The sequence below is a fragment of the Equus przewalskii genome, chromosome 8 (genome assembly GCF_037783145.1).
Source record: "Equus przewalskii isolate Varuska chromosome 8, EquPr2, whole genome shotgun sequence".
In the NCBI taxonomy this organism is placed as follows: Eukaryota; Metazoa; Chordata; class Mammalia; order Perissodactyla; family Equidae; genus Equus; species Equus przewalskii.
The window spans coordinates 14,228,765-14,249,922 of record NC_091838.1 but is presented as its reverse complement, the minus strand read 5'-3'; the positions used below and the strand labels follow the sequence as shown (position 1 = coordinate 14,249,922).

The 21,158-nt window shown below is 38.2% G+C and overlaps 1 long non-coding RNA gene and 1 pseudogene across 3 annotated transcripts in view; both read left to right on the top strand.

Annotated features, from left to right (window-relative positions):
* Nucleotides 1-21,158, top strand: part of LOC103548062 (uncharacterized) — a 126,158-nt gene that overhangs the window by 27,116 nt on the left and 77,884 nt on the right. The window lies entirely within an intron of this gene.
* LOC103548061 (small ribosomal subunit protein uS10-like) lies at nucleotides 2,780-3,272 on the top strand (annotated as a pseudogene).

The following is a 21,158-nucleotide window of genomic DNA, read 5'->3' as shown; positions in this document are numbered from 1 at the left end:
GTGGAATCATTTAATTGTAAAAAATTTATTTTCGTATGTGTATATTATGTTACCCAGTTTTCTTCTAAAAACGAATTGGACAGGTATTAGTTTCAGATAATTGTAATTAAATGATTGAGTCAAATTAAACATATTTGTCTTCTCTGCTGGACTGAAAACAGATTGTGTGCTATTCAGTCTTCAGATGGAGATGGAGAAATGACTAGGACAAAGTTTGGCATACAGCAGGTGCTCATTAAATTTTGATGAACTGATCTGAATCTTTATGTGGCCAGATGTAAAACACCTATTTTATTTTTAACCATACAACCTTCAACTAAAGCATAAAATAGAAGCTCATACTTTGCATTTATCCTGTATCTTTTTTTTTGTTGTTTTTTACTTTTCAGATCCCTTTCACATAGTTGTATCATTTGATCGTTTTAGAGGGTGGTTTGAGTAAGTCTTATCAGTCCAGGTTTCTTGTTTGAAGTCACATTCCTGCTTAATTAATTACATGGCAGAAACGGGAAACTATTTTTTTTTCTTTTAAAAATTTGTAGGCCCTTTACCCTATACTTATTCACCGTTTTATGAGAACTATGTGGGATGGGTCAAATTGCCTCTTTGTAGAAGAAGACTTCATATTTCAGCTTGGAGATGAAGGGTGCTGAAAAGACTATCACTCCTGCTCGAACAAAGAGAAAAAAAGCTGACAAACTGGAAATGAATGACTTTCCTTGAACCCTTGAGAGAAATGAGATTGCAGGGCAAAAAGCTACCCTGAAATATGGGGGGAGACAAGTGCTTGCGAAAAAAGATGTTGCCAAACTCCACATAAGTCGAAAAGAAGATTCAGCTAGAAATTTTTAATGAATTGCCAAAGGCTGGGTGGGAGTGAGTAGTCCCTGGGGGCTGCAGACGTGCGTGGAGGGGGTCACACTCTCCTGAAGGGTTTTCCTCTAGGAACTCACAGGGAAGATGGGGGAGATGCCTGGGATACTGGCTCGAGCAGGGGAAGGAACAGAAGCCACTGCCGAAACACTGCCAGATTCATCTTCTGTATTGTTTCAGAGGAACAGAAGCCTTAATGTGCAGGGACAAGAGAACAAAAGTGTAGACTGAGGTCCCTGGGGGAGGGCTGGGGCTCTGTAGAGGCTCAGCATTGCCCCTGGGGAAGGAGGGGGAGTACTTGAGCCTGTCATAGCCCAAGACCCGCGGTCACAGAGCCTAAATCTGAGGCTTAATAAGCACATCAGACAACACGCCTTCCCCCACTCCTCTACCTCCCTCACCCTATGAAGTGTCAGGTGAAACTGAGTGGAATACAGCTGGGAGAGCAGCTAGAGACCGATTTTCTGTTGCACGAAGGAAAAAACCTAAGCCCAGTGGGAAGACCCAAAGCCAAGCTGGAAGCAACCGTCAAACCCAGCCCAACTCCTGACGACATTGACATGGACTCCTCCACTGACAGCCCAGCAGAAGGAAAGGGGTGCTCATCTCCCAGCATAACGATTATCTTAATATCTCTTTTCTCCTACAATAGGTCTAACTTTCAGCAAAAAACTTATAAGGGATATGAAGAGGGAAGAAACGATACAGTTTAAAATGACATAGGACTCAACAGAGCCAGACTCAGGTATGACCGAGATGTCAGAACTGTCAGGTGGGGAATTTGAAATAGCTATGATTAATATGGAAAAGGCTCTACTGGGAAAGGTAGACCACATGCGTGGTGAGGCAGATACTCGGAGCAGAGACGTGGCAACTGTAAAAAAGAAAACCCTAGAAAAGAATAATTCAATAACAGAGATGAAGAATGCCTTCAACAATTTCATCAGTAGATTTGACATAGCTGAAGAAAGAGCCAGTGAGTTTGAAAATGGGGAGAGATCCATGGAAACTACGTGAAGTGAAACACAGAGAAAAAAAAAAAAAAGAGTAATAAAAACAGAACAGAGCATCCAAGAACTGGAGGACAATATCAAATGATCTAACGCAGGCATAAATGGAATTCCAGGAGAACAAAGAGAAGAAGCAGAAATAATATTTGGAGAAATAATGTGTAAGAATATTCCCCAAACCCAGCACCTATGAATATCATATTCAAATTTCTTAAAACCAAACAGAGAGAAAACCTTGAAGGCAGCCAGAGAAAAGTGATGCGTCACAGCAGTGTGAGAAGGGTAAGAATTGCAGCAGGCTGCGCATTAGGAACCAGGTTAACAAGAAGACAAGAGAGTGATGCCTTTAGAGTGCTGAAAAGGGGAAAAACCGACTTACACCCGGTGAAAAGATCTTATAAAAGTGAAGCAGAAGTAAAATCTTTTTCAAACAAACAGAAAAACTGAGGTAACCCATCTTCACAGATCTATTCTACAAGAAATGTTAAAGAAAGCTCTTCAGGGAGAGGAAACATGATATGGTCAGAAAGTGGGATTTACACAAGGAAGGAAGAATGAAGGTACAATGGAATATTTTTTCTTATTTTCAAATGCTCTAAAAGCTGGCTGTTTAAAGCAAAAGTTGTAACAGTGTTTTATTCCATCAAAAAATGTGAACTATATGACAACAATAGCACAAGGTATGGGAGGATTTGAGAATATGCTGTTACATTATATATGAAGTGGTATAATATTATTTGAAGGTAGACTTATTAACCATTACAAAATTAAATATTAAAAAAGAGGTATCAATTCTCTGTGAGGAAGACACTGTGGCTGCTGCTCCGGACTCACCATTGTTCCTTCTTGCTGAGGAACAAGTTTGTCAGGAAGTTGTGCCACAGCCGGTGGCAGCTATGGCTTTTAAGGATACCGGAAAGACACCAATGGAACCGGAAGTGGTGGTTCACTGAATTAGAATTATCCTAACCAACTGCCAGGTAAAATCCCTAGGGAAGGCGTGTCCTGACTTGATCGGAAGTGCAAAGGGAAAGAACCTCAAAGGGAAAGGACTGCTTTGGAAGCCTACCAAGGCTGAGAATCGCCATGAGAAAAAGTCCTGGTGGCGAAGGTTCTAAGACTTGGCATCGTTTCCAGATGAAAATCCACAAGTGGCTGATTGATTTGGCTGGTCCTTCCAAGATTGTTGAACAGATTACTTCTATCAGCATTGAGCCAGGAGTAGAGATTGAAGTCACCATTGCAGGTGCTTAAATCAACTATTTTAATAAATTGATTATCAGTTGTTTAAAAAAGAGGTATAAATAATAAGTAATTAGAAGAGGTAAAATGGAATCATAAAAATGCTCAATAATTCAGAGAAAATGGAAAGGGAACAAAAAGGCAAGAAAAAACAAATGAAACAAATAGAAAACAGCTAGCAAGACAGTAGCTTTTAATCCAACTGTAGTAATAATCACTTTAAATGTCTAAATTAATTAAAAGGCAAAGATTATTAGATTGGATATAGAAATAAGACTTAGTTATATGTTGTTTATAGGAAACTTAGTTTAAATATAAAGACATACAGTAAGTTAAAAGAGAAAGCATATACCATGCGAACACTGTCACCTCTGTCGCCTACAAAAAACCAAAGCTGGAGTAGGTGCATTAAATTCAGTCAAAGTAGACTTCAGACCAAGAAATGTTATCAGAAATAAAGTGTAACATTACAGAATGATAAACGGGTAAGTTCTCCAACTAGGAATAACAGTCCTAAAGGTGTACACTCATAACAACAGGACTTCAAAATACATAAGGCAAAACCTGATGAATCTGAGAGGACAAACAGACAAATCCCCTATTATCGTTGGTGACTCCAACACTCCTTTTAGTTATTAACAGAACATGTAAGCAAAAAAAATCGGTAAGGATATAAATGATACGAACAACACCATCGACCAACTTGACCTAATTGACCTTTATCACTCCGCTGAAGAACTTTAGAATACACATTCCTCCCAAGTGCACATGGAACGTTCACCAAAATAGACCAAATTTTGGGTCACAAAACAAACTTTAACAAATTTAAAAGAACAGACATGGTACCAAATATGTTCTCAGATCATTGCAGAATTATATTAGAAATCAATAGAGGAAAGATATCTGGAAGATCTCCAAATATTTGGAAATTAAACAGTACGTTTCTAAATAACCCATGAGTCCAAAAGGAAGTCTCAAGGGAAATTTCAAAATAGTTTGAACTCTCCACAATAGGAAAATAAACAACCCAATTAAAACAGGGCACATGATCTTAACACAAAATAAATATACTCACTAAAAGGAAATATACAGACGCAAATGAGCATATGAAAAGATGCTCTGCATTATTTGTCATTGGGAATTTCACATTAAAACAACAATGCGATACTACTCCACACCTGTTAGAATGGCTAAAAAAAATCTCTGACTATATAATTGCTGGCAAGGACGTATAACAACAGGAACTCTCATTGCTTGTAGGAATGCAAAAATGATATAGCTACTTTGGAAGAGAGTTTGGCAAGTTCTTACAAAGTTAAACATAGTCTCATCACACAACCCCCAAATCACACTCTTACATATTTATCCAATTGATTTTAAAACATGTCCACACAAAAGCTTGCACGTGAGTGTTTATAGCAGCTGTATTTGTAATTGCCCCAAACGGGAAGCAGCCAGAATGTCCTTCAGTAGGTAAATAGATAAATAGATGTTGGCCCATTCATACAATGAAATATTATTCAGCAATAAAAAGAGGTGAACTATCATGTCATGAAAAGACATGGTGGACCCTTAAATGCATATTGGTAAGTGAAAGAAGCCAGTTTGAAAAGGCTGTATATTGTATGATTACAATCATATAACGTTCGGAAAAAGTCAGAACTATAGAAACAATAAAATGATCAGTGTTTGCCAGGAGTTTAGGGGCCGGGGGAGAGGTATGTATAGGTGAACCACGGGGAATTTTTAAGGCAGAAAAATTATTCTACATTCCATTGTAATGGTGGATACAAGACATTATGCATTTCTCAAGTCCGTAGAACTTTACAGCACAAAGAGTGAAGTTTAGTATATGCAAAATTTGAAAAATCTTATAGGAGATTGGGGGAAGCCAGAATGACGTGTAGAAGTGACAAAACAATGTAACTATATTATAAGTGTGTGAAAGGGGTGTGGAGGAAAGGTACTGAACTAAATAATTTTGGAAATGAGTAGAGTCTGTGAGCCTATACTCTAGTTGATAAAGTTGTTTGTCATGGGGGTATGGTTTAATAATTCTGATACCGCTATACATGTAGGCTGGAACTGAACAACTAAGAAATGCATAGCAATAGTGGGAGATAGGCTTCTCACTGTTGGAGAGGGAGTTTAGAGATGACCAGGAGGAAGAGGACAGAATGATCCATGTGGTAATAGATTAGAGTTGGAGACATCAATATGAACTTCTGTTTAGCTTAATATAGATAGAGATCGTCAGATATAGAAACACACACACAGGTTAGTATACACACATATATTTCCTTGCTGTGTTAACTGAGGGCCTGAAGCAGTGAAACCCTAGTAGCCACAAGTATACCTCCTACCCAGATCTTGGTTTGTAATATCATTCTCCACTAAAGGGAACAGGGCTCCTTAGAGAAATGGCTGATTGTAGGACTGGGGCAGGAAATCTGGATGAGTCTGGAGCATCTTACAGTGGCATAAACTAAAAAATATGAAACCAACAATGATAAGATGTGTCAGAGAGACACAGGAGCCAACTGAAAGCGCTCCCAATGGTCAAAGCTATAATAATTTGGGCAATAAAATAAATTATATTGGATTATAACCCAAAATAAATAATAAATATTCATGAGTCAACACTGCCATAAATGAATGAATAAATAAAAAATAGGGAAGAATAGACAAATCTCCATGCAGAAAAATTCCAAATAATTTATGTAGATACTCTACCCTCAAGGAGGTGGAGCCTAATTCCTCACTCTTTCAGTGTGGGCTTTACCTAGTATCTTCCTTCCAAAGTGTACAGTGTGGAAAGAGGAGGAAAGAGTAATTTTACTATGGAGACAATATCTCATGAATATCTCATGAGGAATTTTGCCTCAATAAAATATTAGCAAATTGCATCCAGCAGTATATAAAAAGTATGATGTATCATGATCAAGTGAGATTCATCCCAGAAATGCAAGGCTGTTTTAACATTTGATAACCATTAATATAATTTGATGCATTCACAGACTATATAAGAAACACCATATGCATCATCTCAATAGGTACAATAAAAACATTTAATAAATTCCTACATTCTTTCATGATAAAACACTTAGCAAACTAGGAATAGAAAGGAATTTTCTTAACCTAATAGAGGGCATCTACAAAAAAAAAATAAAATAAAACTTCAAAACCAAAAAACAAAGCTACTGCTTATGTCCTGTTGAATGGTGAGAGATTAAATTTTTCTCCTAAGATCAAGAATAAGGCAAGGATGTTTTCTCTCCTCACTCCTGTTTAACATTGGTTGGAAGTCCTAACCAGTGCAATAAGGCACAAAAAAGAAATGTAGGTGATACAGATTAGAAAAGAAGAAATAAAACTGTCTTATTTCATAGACAATGTGACTTGTCTATATAGAAAACCCAAGAATCTACACAAAAATTCCTGGATCTAGTAACACAAGTTAGCAAGGTTGCAAGATAGAAGCTCAATATAAAACAGTCAACTGTATTTCTGTTTACTAGCAATGAACAATTGGAAAGCCATTTATAACAGCACCACCTTCCCTAAAGGAAGTACTTAAGCATAAATCTAGCAAAATATGTGCAGGATTTGGATGGTGAAAAACTACAAAATAATGATGAAAGAAATCAAAGAAAATCTAAATAAATGGAGACAACTACTAAGTTCATCCTCGGTCTGTAAATTCAGCACGATATCAATAAAAACTCCAGCAGGCTTTTCTTTAGGTATCAACAAACTGCTTCTAAAATGTATGTGAAAAGGCTAAGTAGAATAGCCAAAACAATTGTGAAAAAAATAACAACAGAGTTGGAAGGGTGTACTGCCTGGTCTTAAGACTCAATATGAAACTACAAAACTCAGAACAGTGTGGTGTTGGTGAGAGGATACATATATATCAATGAGACAGAATAGAAAATGCAAAATTAGGCCCACATAAATGTAGTCAACTGATTTTTTGAAAAAGATGCCTAGGCAATTCATTGGAGAAGGAATAGTTTTTCAACAAATGGTGCTGGAACAACTGGGCATCCATATGCAAACAAAAGGAAACTGGACACGTGAGCCTGACATCTTTACAAAAAATTAACTCAAAATAGACCATACATGTAATTGTAGAATGTAGAAATGTAAAACCTCCAGAAGAAAACATGGAAGAGATTCTGCATCATCTGAGCAAATATTCTCTGAAGATAAATGGATAGTAAAAAAGCTTAACATTGTTATTCACTAGGGAAATTCAAATGACAACCACAATGAAATTCCATTGCACGCTTGTGCTCTGTTCACTGGGAGGGCCTAGAAGTAGTTACACCCTAGTAGCCATGAGCACACCCAGTGCCCAGATCTTAGTTTCTAAATACCGTTCTGAAAAAAGAAAAGAAAATGGAAAAATGGCTGACTCTAGGCCTGTATCAGGGAAAGTGTGAGAGGAATATGTAGCATCTTGTAGCACCAGAAAGCAGTTAAGTGCTAAAAAAACACAAAACAGATGAGAGCATGTCAAAAAGACACAGAACCTAATCTGTAAGAGCTCCCAATGGCTAAACTTGGAACAATTTGAGCAAGAAAATAAATGATATTGGATTATAATCTAGAAATAAAATCAATAGCCATGAGGTCGTACTGATATAATTAAATTATTGAATAAATAAACAAATGGAAGAAAAGAGACTAATCTTTCTTAGAGAATAATTCCAAATAATAAACATAGAAGGGATGAGGGAAATAGAAATGACCATCAGAACACCTCAGTAATGACAGCTACAGGCTGTCCACAGATGATTTTTAAAAACAGTGGGTAAAACTTTACAGAGAAACAGGCTATTTACATAGCCATGTGATATTTATGAATTGTTGTGGTTTTAACGTGTTTCCACAGATTCCTTCGTACTCACCTTTCCAAGAGATGGAGTTTAATCCCCCTCCTCTTGAGTAAGGCATAGATTTTGTAATTTGCTTCTAATGAACAGAGTATGGAAAGGGGGAAAATGTTAATTTTACAGAAAAGAATCATGCAGTGATCAAAACTCTAAGTGATCAAGTTAGCTGTACTAACTTTATTAAGCTTATTAACCAGTAATAAGTCAGGTTTACATCAGGATATGATGTGATGAGAAGGGTACTTGACTTCTGGGGTTTTCTTCCCCCAAATCCATATTCCCTGTCTAATCATGAGAAAACATCAGACAAACACAGTTTGAGGGTCAGTCTACAAAAATACCCAACCAGTACCCTTCCAAAGTGTCAAGGTGTTGGAAAAAAAAAAAAAAAAGAGGAAAGACTAAAACAGTCACAGATTGGGAGAGACTAAGGAGAAATGATGAATAAATGCAATGTGGTGTACTGGATTGGTTGCTGGAATAGAAAAAAGACTTTAGTGGAAAAACTGGTGGAATGTTTTGATAAATGAGCTACAGATATATAAAATGTTAACCTTAGGGGAAGCTGGGTGAAGAGTGTAATGGAACTTGCTGTACTATTTTTGCAACTCTTCTGCTAATCCAAAACTATTTAAAAATAAAAAGTAAAAAGAAAAGCATGCTGTAAATGATTTTGATATAATAAGTGAGGCTATTTGACACTTCTTTGATCTAGGCAAAGAAACTCATAAATAAGCATAGCCATAGACATTTATATAAAGATAGTAGAATGACGAAATAGTTCTGGTGCAATGTACTGTATGCTATAGGTACAAGTAGTTTTATCCATCCCACAACTGTTTAATTAATATCTTCTTTTCCCCATTCTTTCTAGTAATGCAATCTCTAGGGTTGTGCTATCTAATAAAGCTTTCTGCAGTGATGGAAATGTCCCTTATCTGTGCTGTCTAATATGGAGCCACTAGCCAGATGTGGCTATTGAACACTTGAAATGTGGCTGGTATGACTGAGGAGCTAATATTTTAATGTAATTTAACTTTTTAACTAATTTAAATTTAGCCACATGTTGCTAGTGACTATCATATTGGACAAAGCAGCTCTAAATAATACATCCCTTGAGAGCAGCAATTTGTTTTACTCGGTTTTTATCTTTTTTGGAGATTCTGGTCTGGTACAATGGTTTTCAACCTGCACGCACATTAGAATCACACAGAGGGGACTTTAAACAGAGTTTCACTTTGTGATCTCCACCCCAGACAGTTAAATCAGAATCACTTGGTGGGGGATCAGGAAGGAGGGAAGAGATGTCCAGATATAAGTATTTATTTTAAAAGATGCTAGGTGATTCTGATACCACCAGAGTTGAGAAACACTGTTTTCAGTAAAGAAAGGATATATAACACAATGATCAAAAATGGATGTGAATTCCCTACCTTTTTATAATGCCAAAGCTGTCTCACATTATCTAATAGACTGCAAGGTAAATTATGTTTCATGCCTATAATTTTAAATAAGTAAATGCCAAGTAGTACTCTTAGGAAAAAGAGACATTGTATCATCCTTTAGGCTGTTATAATTTGTGAAAAACTTATGGTTTAGACAGTATATACATATATGTATATATGTACATATATAAAATTTATATGTACATATAAAATCATGGAGAATAAGATACCTTGAACATATACCTCTGCAGTTCAGAAAAAGTGAAATAGATAAATTTCACAGATTTTACTGTGTGTTGTAGTAGAAACTGGTTAAAGAGAATCGTTGCTAGAATTGTTTTTCTGGTCTATACAGTGCCTAGAGATTAAGTAGATTTATTACCTGGGCCCTAAATGGTGAATTAGCATATGAAATGAAAGGTTTGAACCCAGCTAGGGTAAAAGCCAGGGAGGTGACCGCCATATTCCTTCACTCGCTATGGAGTTCCTCCTTCAAATTCCTGGGTCTTTGTGTTTTAATTTGGTGTGTAGGTTGGGAGATTGTGTTTAAACCATTAGGGGATTTTAACTGGAGAAAGGTGAGAGCTGAGCGGTAATTGTTACTGGATGACAGTATAAGGAGCTATCAAACATTCGGCTTCAACTTGGATAATCATTTATCTTCTCTACATCTGGAATTCCAGCCATAATCATAATCAATTACGTGTTCCTTTCCTGTTGACTTTTTTCCTTTTATTTTTTCTATATAGAGTGGCTGGTTTTTTTTGGCGGGGGGTGCTGAGAGGCATAAAAACCCCATTAGTTACAGGGAATTATTTGTTGTATAGAATTACTTATTACTGATGGTGAGCTGTTTTTACGGGCCATTTACTAAGACTTGGAAATGATTTACCTGGTGTAGTGGGAAGAGCATGCACATTGTGCAGACAGACCTGGTTTTGAATCTCAGTTCCTTCCCTTACTACCTATATAATCTTTGGCAGGTTTACTTCTTTGAGTCTCAGTTTCCTCTTCTATATAATGGTAATAATAATACCTGTGTTAATGGAGCTGCTGTGAAGATTAAATGAGCTAATATTCTGAAGTGCATAGCAGCCCTTAATCCATTTTAGGTTTTCTTCCTTTATGGCACCTCATGCTTCTCTCAACAAAATCATCCCCCTGGCTCCTTCTGGCTCTCAGGGGTCCCACACTGTGTCCCCACTATGTCTGTTGTGCAACCTTTCTTTCACCCCCTATCATTACCTCGCTGTGCTCCTTCAGCTTCCTTCAGGTCTCAGCATATTGACTACTTTCTCCGCCCCTCCCTTCTCCTGATACTAGAGTTCGTATTTATTGAGTACAGTGTTAAACTCTTTAGATCTATGTCCACTTCATTAATTAACTAGTAGCATTATTGGTTATGTCCATTTAATTGTCACAATTTTTTAGATGAGGCCACTGAGACTTAGGTGAGATTGCCCCAGGTCACATAACTAGCTGACGTGACACAGCCAATTCATCTCTTGGTTGGATTCAGGTGGCCCACAGGACCCGGTAATAAATTCTTAGGACAGAAGACGATACTGTTCACAGCTAGGTCCCAGCCTTATCCTGTCATTCTACTCTAAGCTTCAGCCACACTCGAAGACATTCCCTAAACATTCTGTATTCTTCCATGCTTCCTGGCTTTCCACGGGCTATTTCTTCAGCCTGCAATGCCCTTTTCTTCTTTTCCATCCGTCTGATAAACTTGAGCTTCTGTTCTGTAGTCTTGGCAAAGATGTCAAGCCCTCTGTGAATCCTCCCCTGCTTGTTGCAGGCCCTCCAACTTCCACAGACTGTTGCACAAACCTGTGACTGTAGCTCTTTTCACACTCTTTGGGAATTAGTGATTCATCTGTCTCTTTCACTATACTATTATTGTCCTTGGACTGCTAATGGGAAGAAGAATTTTTGACACCTGGTTGGTGTTTAATAATGGTGTGTGTGTTTAGCTGAAATTTCTATTAAGATAATTTTAGATTCACATGCGGTTATAAGAAATAATAGAGAAAGATCCCTTGTATACGCTGCCCATTTTCCTCCAATGGTAACATTTTGTAAAAGTATGGTATAATATCAAAACCAGGTGTGTCAATTGACATTGATCCAATCCACCGATTTTGTTCAGGTTTTCTCAGTTTTACTTGGACTCATTTGCGTGTGTGCGTGTGTATTAAGATTACATAAAAATTTTTTGTCTGTTTGGTTTGTGTATCCACCACCACAATCAAAATACCAGACAGTTCCAATACCACAGGGATCCCTCATGTGCCTTTTCATAATCATATCTATGTTCTTGTGCCCCTCCCCCATTTCCCACCACATCTGTAACCTCTGGCAACTATTTATCCTCCATTTCTAAAATTTTGTCATTTCAATAATGTTACATAAATAGAATCATACACTATGTAATCTTTTGGGATTGGCTATTCTAACTCAGTGTAACTCCTGAAATATTCATCTAAGTTATTGCATATGTTAATATTTCATTCCTCTTTGTTGCTCAGAAGTATTCCATGGCATCTGTATACCACAGTTTATTTAATCATTCACCCGATAAAGGATATCTAGGCTGATTCTAGTTTGGGGCTATTATGAATAAAGCTGCTGTGAACATTCCTGTTCAGACTTTTAGGTGACCATAAATTTCGATTTCTCTGGGGTAAATACCCAAGAGTGCATAGGGTGGGTCATATGGTAATTGCATGTTTAGTTCTGTAAGAAACTGCCAAAGTGTTTACCAGAGTGTCTGTACCATCTTACATTCCCACGAGCAATGCATGAGTGGTCCAATTTCTCCGAATCCCAGTCAGCATTTGGTATTGTCATTAAGTTTTATTTTGGCCATTCTGATCTCTCTCTTTCTTCCCTCCTTTTCTCTCTCTTTCCCTCCTTCCCTCCCTCCTTTCTTTGGCTCCTTCATTCTGAGAATTACCGTTCCCTCACTGCACGCAGTCTTCTACTGTGGGTGTTTTCAGGCAGGTGCTCACTTCTCTTCAGGATATTATTTTCCTGCCTCCTGTGCGTAGCCAGGTAGCACGCATGGAAGGGAAGGCAGAGGTCTTTTATTGCGGGGTGGGTGCCGACCACTCTTCCTGCTACGGCTGCTCCTTTTCAGCATCCATGGTTCCTCCCTATTCCCAGGCTTGGTTGTCCCAACATCCTTGTAGGAGACCTTTAATATGTTTTTCATAAATTAACCTTTGCTTCGTTTAGCCCGATATCTGTTGCTTACAACCTAGAATCCTGGCTATTGTTTGCTTTTTAAAATTTAAATGATTTTAATCACTAATTATTCATAGTAGAATATTTAACATATACTTCAATGTCTACTCTTAGTGATACAAACACATATAAGTGTTACATAACATGGATGAGGGCTAAATATAAATGAAAAATGACAAAGGTTCAGAGGGAGAACAATTGTGTTTACCTAGGTGGAGACGGGGAGAGGAAATCAGGAAACCTTTGTGCAGGATGCAGAATTTGAGTTAGGTCTTAAAAAGCAAATAGCATTTGGACAAATTATAATCCAAATTGAACAGCCATTTGCTGAATTTTGGTTTTATGCTTATCCAAATAGATCACATAATATCCATTGAATATCTTTTCTGCTTTTTCACTATCTGTATATTTACCCATTCTAAATAGATAGATAATAGATCCTGTACTCTAACACAATCTGATTACCTTGGATTGGTGTAAATGTGTCTCTGTCCGCCCTGAAAGAGAGAGATGGCAATTGTGATGGAACTAAATGGTCAGGGCCTGGGGAAGAGGATGCCATCCGACATATTGGTGCTGGATTCTTTACACGATGATACTTAGAGTTTTGTTTTGTTTTTTGTTTCTTTTTTTAAGCTTTTCCTAAAAACATACTGAGTTTTACCCAGTTGCAAAACAAGGTGGAGATAGAAATTTTCACAGTACACATTTGATTATGCTGGCAGAAATTGTATAACTCCCAGGGGACCTACCCACCCATGCTGTGCTTACGGGTGGTAAGGTGCGATATCAATGAAGGGAGCACAACGTAAACTTGTAAAGTGTCATAGACATAGTTTAGTGTGATTATTATACTGAAGCCAGAGAATGGATTCCTACATGGACTGTTATGACCTCACTGAATATTGTATTTCACTTAGCTCCAGAAGCAATGAAATCTGCATCAAGTCATAGATTATACAAGAGAGGTATAAGCAACATCTGAAATATAGTTAATAGATCAAGAAGAACTGTATTTTAACTTATATGAAGGAAGTAATTTGTGGCATTGTTGAGATGAGCAACGTGAATCACAAAACACGATGCATTCTGGAAACATATCACAACTCATATTTTTTATTGTGACATCTATCATTCTTATAAAAGTATATAAATAACATATGTGCACACTTTAGAGAATAATAAAATAAATAGCCATATTCTAGGCACCCTATTTAAGAAATAGATTGTTCCCAATATCTTTACGATTACCATTTTCCCTCTTGGGTCCCTTCCTTTGCCTCCCTCCTGGAGGTGGTTATGAGCCTGAATATTGTGTTTATCATTCTCCTTTCTTTCATTATGATTTTATTACGTATGTATGTAACCATACACCATAAATATTTTTTAATTTCACATACTTGCAAAGTATATATAAATGGAATGTACTGTATCTGTTCCTCTGTGATTTGCTTTTTTGCTGTCAATGTTATGTCTAAGATTTAATCATGTAGATGCCTGAGCTCGAGTTAGTCATGTTTACTCGTATCTATTGTCTGTTTGTAACAATGTCCCACAGATATTTTCAGCCATTCTAGTTGTAATGAACATATATTTCAGGGCCTACTCTGAGTGGATGTGAACACACAAAATGTGAAATAATTTAGAAATACTGTTTTTCTATTATAAACGTGAGCTGATATCAAGGTTCCTTTAGAATAGTATTTTATACGCTTTTCTGACTATGGCCTCAGTAAAGTATAAATTGATTTTGCGTAGTTTTCACAAAACAGTACTTTGATTACAGGTGCTTTTGATATTTTCCATTTCATTTCACTTTTTAAAATTCTAGTTATGTTCCTCTATATTGATTTCTTGAGCTACTGATGATCAGTCGACCAGCAGTTTTTAAAATATTGCCCTAGGAACAAGAACGGAATTGCTGTGTTGCAGAGTATATATACCCTCAGCTTTATTAGACAGTGCCAAATTGATTTCCAATTGACTAGCAAGTTACTCTCCCAACAGCAGCCCCATATGTGTTCCCTTTTTTCTAAAGCTGTGTTAACGTTTGATATTGTCAGATTTTTACATTTTCTGGTTTACTACATTCCATGCTTTTAATAAAAGAAAATTGAACAGGAACCCAAATTTAAAGCTCACCATAGATAATAGAAATTAGAGTGAATCTACTCAGTCTATCAACAAAAATTACACATTCAGAAGAAATCAGAAGTTTCCATTTTGGGGCATTTTAGTATATGAGGTTTTTTTTAGGACAAAAAATGACGTACGTATACACTAAGAAGTGAACTGGAATTAGAAGTTCAGATCCCAAATTGACTCTTTTGGGGACTCAAATTTGTCCAGATCGGTAGTCAACTATAAAAAGCATAAACCTAGAGTTGTAAAAAATCCACTCTGGGTTTTAATCTGAGTCAACAAAAATTTTAGCAATACCAGTAAGCAGAGGAAATGTGTGGTTTGGGCTTTCGGAGCTCAGGTCTGCAAGGTATTGAAGAAATTTCTGGCGTTGTCTTTCTGCTGTTTCTATTTAAACTTGGACAAAACTGTGACTCCTCGATTTTCCCACTGTCTTCAATGAAGAATGATAGGAAAAGATTAGAATAATCTGCTGCTTTCACTCTTACATCGAAATCCTTGAGATAAATTTCTGGTGAACATGCAACTCTCCAGTGGTGAATTAGGGGCTCGGGAGGCACGGGAACTTGTGCTCTGTGACTTGTGCCTCTAACTGGCATGTGGAAGGTTCAGGCGTGTAGGATTTCCAAATTTCCATGCATGCAATCCTTGGGAGGCTTGCACCATCCCCAAGCCCTCAGCCATTCCCTATGCTGAGGCAAATTAGCAAGACCAAGGAAGTCAGTTAAGTTATCTTCTCGCAGACAGGCAGCAAATTTATTGACGGCGAATTCTTTGGCCACTTGCCAGCAGAAAACATGTTCACACAAAACTGGTTGGGGAGGGGAGGCAGAGAAAGACACAAAGCTGAACCTGGGCTGCAGCATCACTAGGGCTTCCTAAGGATACAGCCTCCACGAGAGTTTTGGAAGGGCTGTTTGGGGGAAGATTTCCTAATCTGACTTCAAAAGAGATGCATTCTATCATTTGGTGGGCCTTTCTGCTGCCTGGAAACTGATATTTTAAAGCATTTCAGCAATAGTATTCCATTTTGCAGAGCAACACATAAGATCGAGGAAAGGAGGAGTAACATTGGTAGGAGTTAGAGAATTTTTGGTCCTGGCTCTGTTGGCATTTTGGCAATTAAAAAAGGAAAAGACAGTTTCTATTTAGAACTCGTTACGAGGTTTTTAGATCCATAAATTTCCGTCTATATTCACAGGTTAAATGCAACGTACAGCACTTTTTGCCATTTTACTCTCAGATCATGATCCCTTATTTTTTCAAAAATATACTGATCACCAATAGGACTCTCCATGCAGAGCATTTTCTATCAATTGACTTTGAGTTCTTAAAACTTACACTTTTAATAAGATTATTTGAGTGCTCACATTTATGATTTAAAGCTATAGCTTTATTTCAATGTGAGTCAAAAGGCTGAAAAAAACTAATAAATTTTAGTTTATAGACATTCTTAAGTCTAATCCAGATTAATATTCGAGTAATAACATTCATCATTCATTCATTAAACACCCATGCCAGGCACATACTTGACTTTTACGAAGGGCTTTATCTTTGCACAGTACTGTCATGCATCATTTCACAAAAGTCCAGCAGAACCCTGGGAGTGTCTTAGGGGGTCCACCTGGATCAGAATGGTGATGTTGCTGGGCTGCTGGAGACCTGCTCAACCAGGCTGAAGCCTGAGGGTCTGCTCCAGGCTGCAGCGAGGCAGGCAAAGGGGCTTTCTAAAGCCCATGGGACCTTGGTCGCAATTTCCCCCTTCCTCCCATCATTCTATCCTGAGCCAGTCCCTGTCTTTGGATGACAAGGTTGAGATAAAGACAGCACTGATGTGCTGATGATTTACCACACCATCCCTCGCAAGACTATCCACCTGAATTCTATAAGTGAGAGGCGAGCTCACAGAAATTTCCCATCCTGGGGCTTCGCAGGTTGTGAAACCCAAGTGGAGGAAACATTTTCGCTCATTACCTACTCCCTAGTCCAGGAAGACCCAGGCGATAATTTTTGTATTGAGCAAACAGCTTCATTACTGTGATTTTTTTTTTCTTTGCAGTAACTGTAAGACTTCTGATATTTTTGTGACTATTTTAGCTGCTACATTAAGTAAAAAATTTCCCAAATGTGTAATAGCAAGTTGAAAACATTCCTAAACAATTATGGGAAGGAGTGATTCTTAAATCTATTCAGAAGGCATCCACACTAGCTGGAGGCTCTGCCTGAGTCTTAAAAAGCTGATGAAATGAACTACAGGCAAACCAATCAGCTAATGACGTGCACTGAGGGCTTCCAGTTAATAAACTCCGCAGCCTATCATGGAGACAAGCTACCTTTCTGCCTTTGCCTGTCTTTCACATGTGTATGTTTGATAAAATTTTGCATATATTAATAGGCTACATGAAACAGTTGCCGCGTCTTTCACCCTGTATGCCCCTGGTGGTACTAAGGGGCACAGATACTCTGGTCAAGCAAGAAGGGAAAAGAGGAAAAAGTGATTAAAACAAGTAGTGGAATTCCTGTCCCTCCAGAGAAGTTTTCATGGCACAAGTGGCTCCGGTTGAGAAAAGACCAGAGAAGTTTCAGCTGCTTAGGGTCTGCATCTGCTAGAAGATGGGAAGTGGTCAACCAAGGACTTGGTGATAGATACTGAGGAGGCGAGGAGTTACAAGAATTCTTGGTTGCTCTCAAGATTCAGTGCACCAAGTGGGGTCTCAGCAACTGCGAAGCTGAGCACAGGAACCAGTGCCCTCAAGGTTCTGCCTGCCTGTGGGGAAAAGTGAGAATCCAAGTCTCAAGGAAGACAGCTGAAGTGAAAGGGTAATGAAACTGAGATTGTCTTCTCACTTAGAGTTCATACATGGGCACACCACGAGTCGGTTAACCCAACATCCATTCCCAGTCGCCTACTTCTGCTATAGCCGCTGGGAGAGCTAAATGCTTACTTTCACAATCTCCCCTGCAACTTAGGGCAGACATGAGAGAGAAACAGAAGGCTGCCGTGGAGTAGGGATTGGGGAGGGGTGCGGGCTTTGGGGGGTGATTCTGGGGCTGGGGATTGGGATTCTGGAAAAACTTTTGCTTTCCTAATAAAATGGACAAAATATGGCTTCTTTACTCCTTTCCCCTTCTTTTCTTCTTTCTGTCTTAAGTGGGGATGTGTTGTCAGAAGCTGGGGGCAACTGTCTTATAAAGGAGAGAAAGGACTTCAGAGTCGCTGTCGCTGACATTGTTGAGCTGCTAGACAGACATGAGCATTTGCCTCCCTGAAGAATTCTTGCTATGTGAGAAAAATAAAGTCCTATTTGTTGAGGCCACAGTAAAACTTTTTTGATGCTTGCTGTTGAAACGTTCCTTACTATACGACATGTATACCATGTGAGTTTTCTCTTGATTCAAACTTCTCGTAACTTTGCTGTAAATGTTGTTGTCCTGTGGTTCAGATATTTCCGAGTAGACCAGGGAAGCCTGCAGAACCTATGCCTCTTGACAATGTTTTTTGTGAAACCACCTGGAGGAATTAATAAGATATTGTTTGCATGGATGAGCTACAAATGTAATGGCACATTATTCAAAAATGAACTTACTGTCATTTTTTTTCCGAATTATTTTTCCAATAACTTGATAAATTTATGACTAACCCACTATAATGTCATTTCCATTTCTACAGTTTGGGTGTAGTCTGTGACCCTGGTACTGTCAAAACCAGCAGATCCTTTAAGATAAGGGGGGGACATTTGGTATAGAGAGGAAGAGCAAAAAGAACAAAGTCTGTAAGAATGAGAGAGAGTTATGGGAAGGTTGAAACAAGGGTTCAAAGGAAAATTATGTTCTATTTATTGTGTTTCCTCTCAATTAGTGTTCCTGGAATGTTTTAAATGAGATCGCATTATTAATTTCAAACCAACAATTGCATCTCTGTTAGTCTTGGTTTATTTTAGGGTCAAAGCCCCAAATTTAATTATCCCGAGGGAAACCTTTCTTCCACGCTTTGTGTCTCCTGTGTCCCCTCCTCCTGTATTCAGAAAGGATGAGAAATGTACTGAAATAGATCTAACCTTATGAGCTTTGTGGTTCTGTTTTCGAGTAGAAGTGTTGGGGATAAAGTTGGATGATCTGAACCTTTAGAAAAGGGATTGTATTCATTGAATTTTACATTTTGCTAAGTGTGATGAAAACAAAATAAAACAGGTGCCCTTCAAATGAAGGTCTGGTCTGGGAAGCTTTTTCCAGTCAGCTTAACTGTAACATTTCTTTCCTGCGTCAAATTTGGCAAGGGCTTAGAAATTGAGTTCTTTTTTTTATGTTGGGTATTGGGAGGGAAAACGATTCCTGCGCTGAATGTGAATAAGATTTGAAGGTTAAAATCGACTGGAAGTGTCTTCTAAAACTATATTATTTCTGGTCTTTTTCCCTGTAAAGTCAAATAAATCTTCAGAACTCTTCACATTTCAAACACAATATTTTTTCATGTCCATGAAGTGATTTTCTGAAGCTCTCGAATATCCTTGCTGGATGCATGTGGCTTTTATGGTCTGTACAGTGCTTACCAAGAATATTATTAGTTATGCCTCCTGAGAACTCTGAGGGGGAACTCATATTATTACCTGGTTCCATACTTAAAAAGCTGGCAAAGGCTTATCAGAGGCCACCTCTGTGAGCTCTTGGAACGGTGACATGTGGCAAACGGCTGAATCATTCTGTACTTTGTGTATCTTTTTAAGGAGTTCTTAAAACATATTCTAAAATGAAAAAGGAAACGACTTCTTAGCTATATAGCCACTTAAAGATATATCGTCTGGTAATATCTCATATAGGTATTTTAGTTCAGCTATTTCCTAATTTAGAGTTGGTACTGACCTTTATTTTTTGGCTTAGAATTTGGATTAGGCAACTATGCCTGGAAAAAAATGTCTGATATATTCACTTACAATACCCTTCCCAGAAACAATGCTCCAATTCCAACTAGGTCTAGAAGGGAAGTACCAACACTGATTCCTGATCTAAAAGACTGGACAATATTCTATTACCTTGGGACTGTGACTTCTCTCAGGGCTGTTCAGCATTTGGCTCAGAGGGGGATGGTTTTAAAATCAGTGGCAGCCAGGAAGAAGGCAAAGAGCTAGATTCTTAGGTGCTCCAGTTAGCTGTTTTTCAGGCTTCTTGACCTGTATATGCCAGGAGTCATGACCATGTTGAAAGTGGTTGTGCTGCCACTGGTAGGGCTCAAACTACCCACAGAAAACATCTGTGGACTATACACAGGCCGTGATTTTTGAGAGGAGGAAGATTTGGTAGCTAACTTTAAGGTCCCCGCTCATATTGGTCCCCTATGAGTTAATAAACTATCTACAGTTTGAAGATAGAGTTATTTCTACCTAACAAGTCCCTATCAGCTCATTAGTGTTATACTTGTAAGAAAAATGATGTAAATGTTTTTCTAATTATGTATTCAATCTACAACACATAGAATACTGTAGAAATCAAACTGTTGATGTGATTATGCTGGTATGAAACTGGGGATTTTTGGTATCAGATATTGTTATGATACAAGAACATTTATTAGGGGAATTTGGGGAAGGGGCAGTTTTCCTAGAAAAAATGTGAGAGCACGTGGACTTTCCATGTCTGGATTTCTCTTTACACTAGGGTGAGTGGTTCATTTTGAGGAACTGGAATTTAACTCTGTTCTTGTTTTGTTTGCTTTGCTTTTAAAGGCACATGCTCTTTATTTCTGAGCATCAGAATAGACACTTACCTCAATGCAGCGTTTCTTAAATCTTACTTAATCCAAGGCCCAATTGGAAAGGTATGTTTGTATTGTGAGATAACTCTGAAGAATTAGATTTCCCAATGTTTCTTTTGAAGTTGAAATATGTATTGGAACGATGGGAAAAGTGATACAGGGAAGGAGGACAGCCAGTAAAGGGTGAGTTATTAAGGCGGCCACCAGTGTGGACAATTGGAACTTCATTCCACGAGGGAAACTCTGGGAAATGGTACATGCTTCATGGAATAATTCCTCTGAGGAGGCGAGGAAACTTGAATGGTTATAACCAGCTCCCATCATTGTTGGGTGAAGCCTGCTCCCAGGGAGTGTTAATTCTCTGGCGCTTGTATTTCCATGGTTCTGGCAAGAGTCCCCTGCCACTGAGAGGCAGACCCTGGCCATTGGAAGTCATCTGGAGCACCTAAATAGTGGGGTTCAAGGAATATGAGTGGGGCACTGACAGTATCTGGTACAATGGAAGGTGGAGTTACTGTGAGTGGTCCGAGAGTCTGCTGTGAAATGCAGCAGT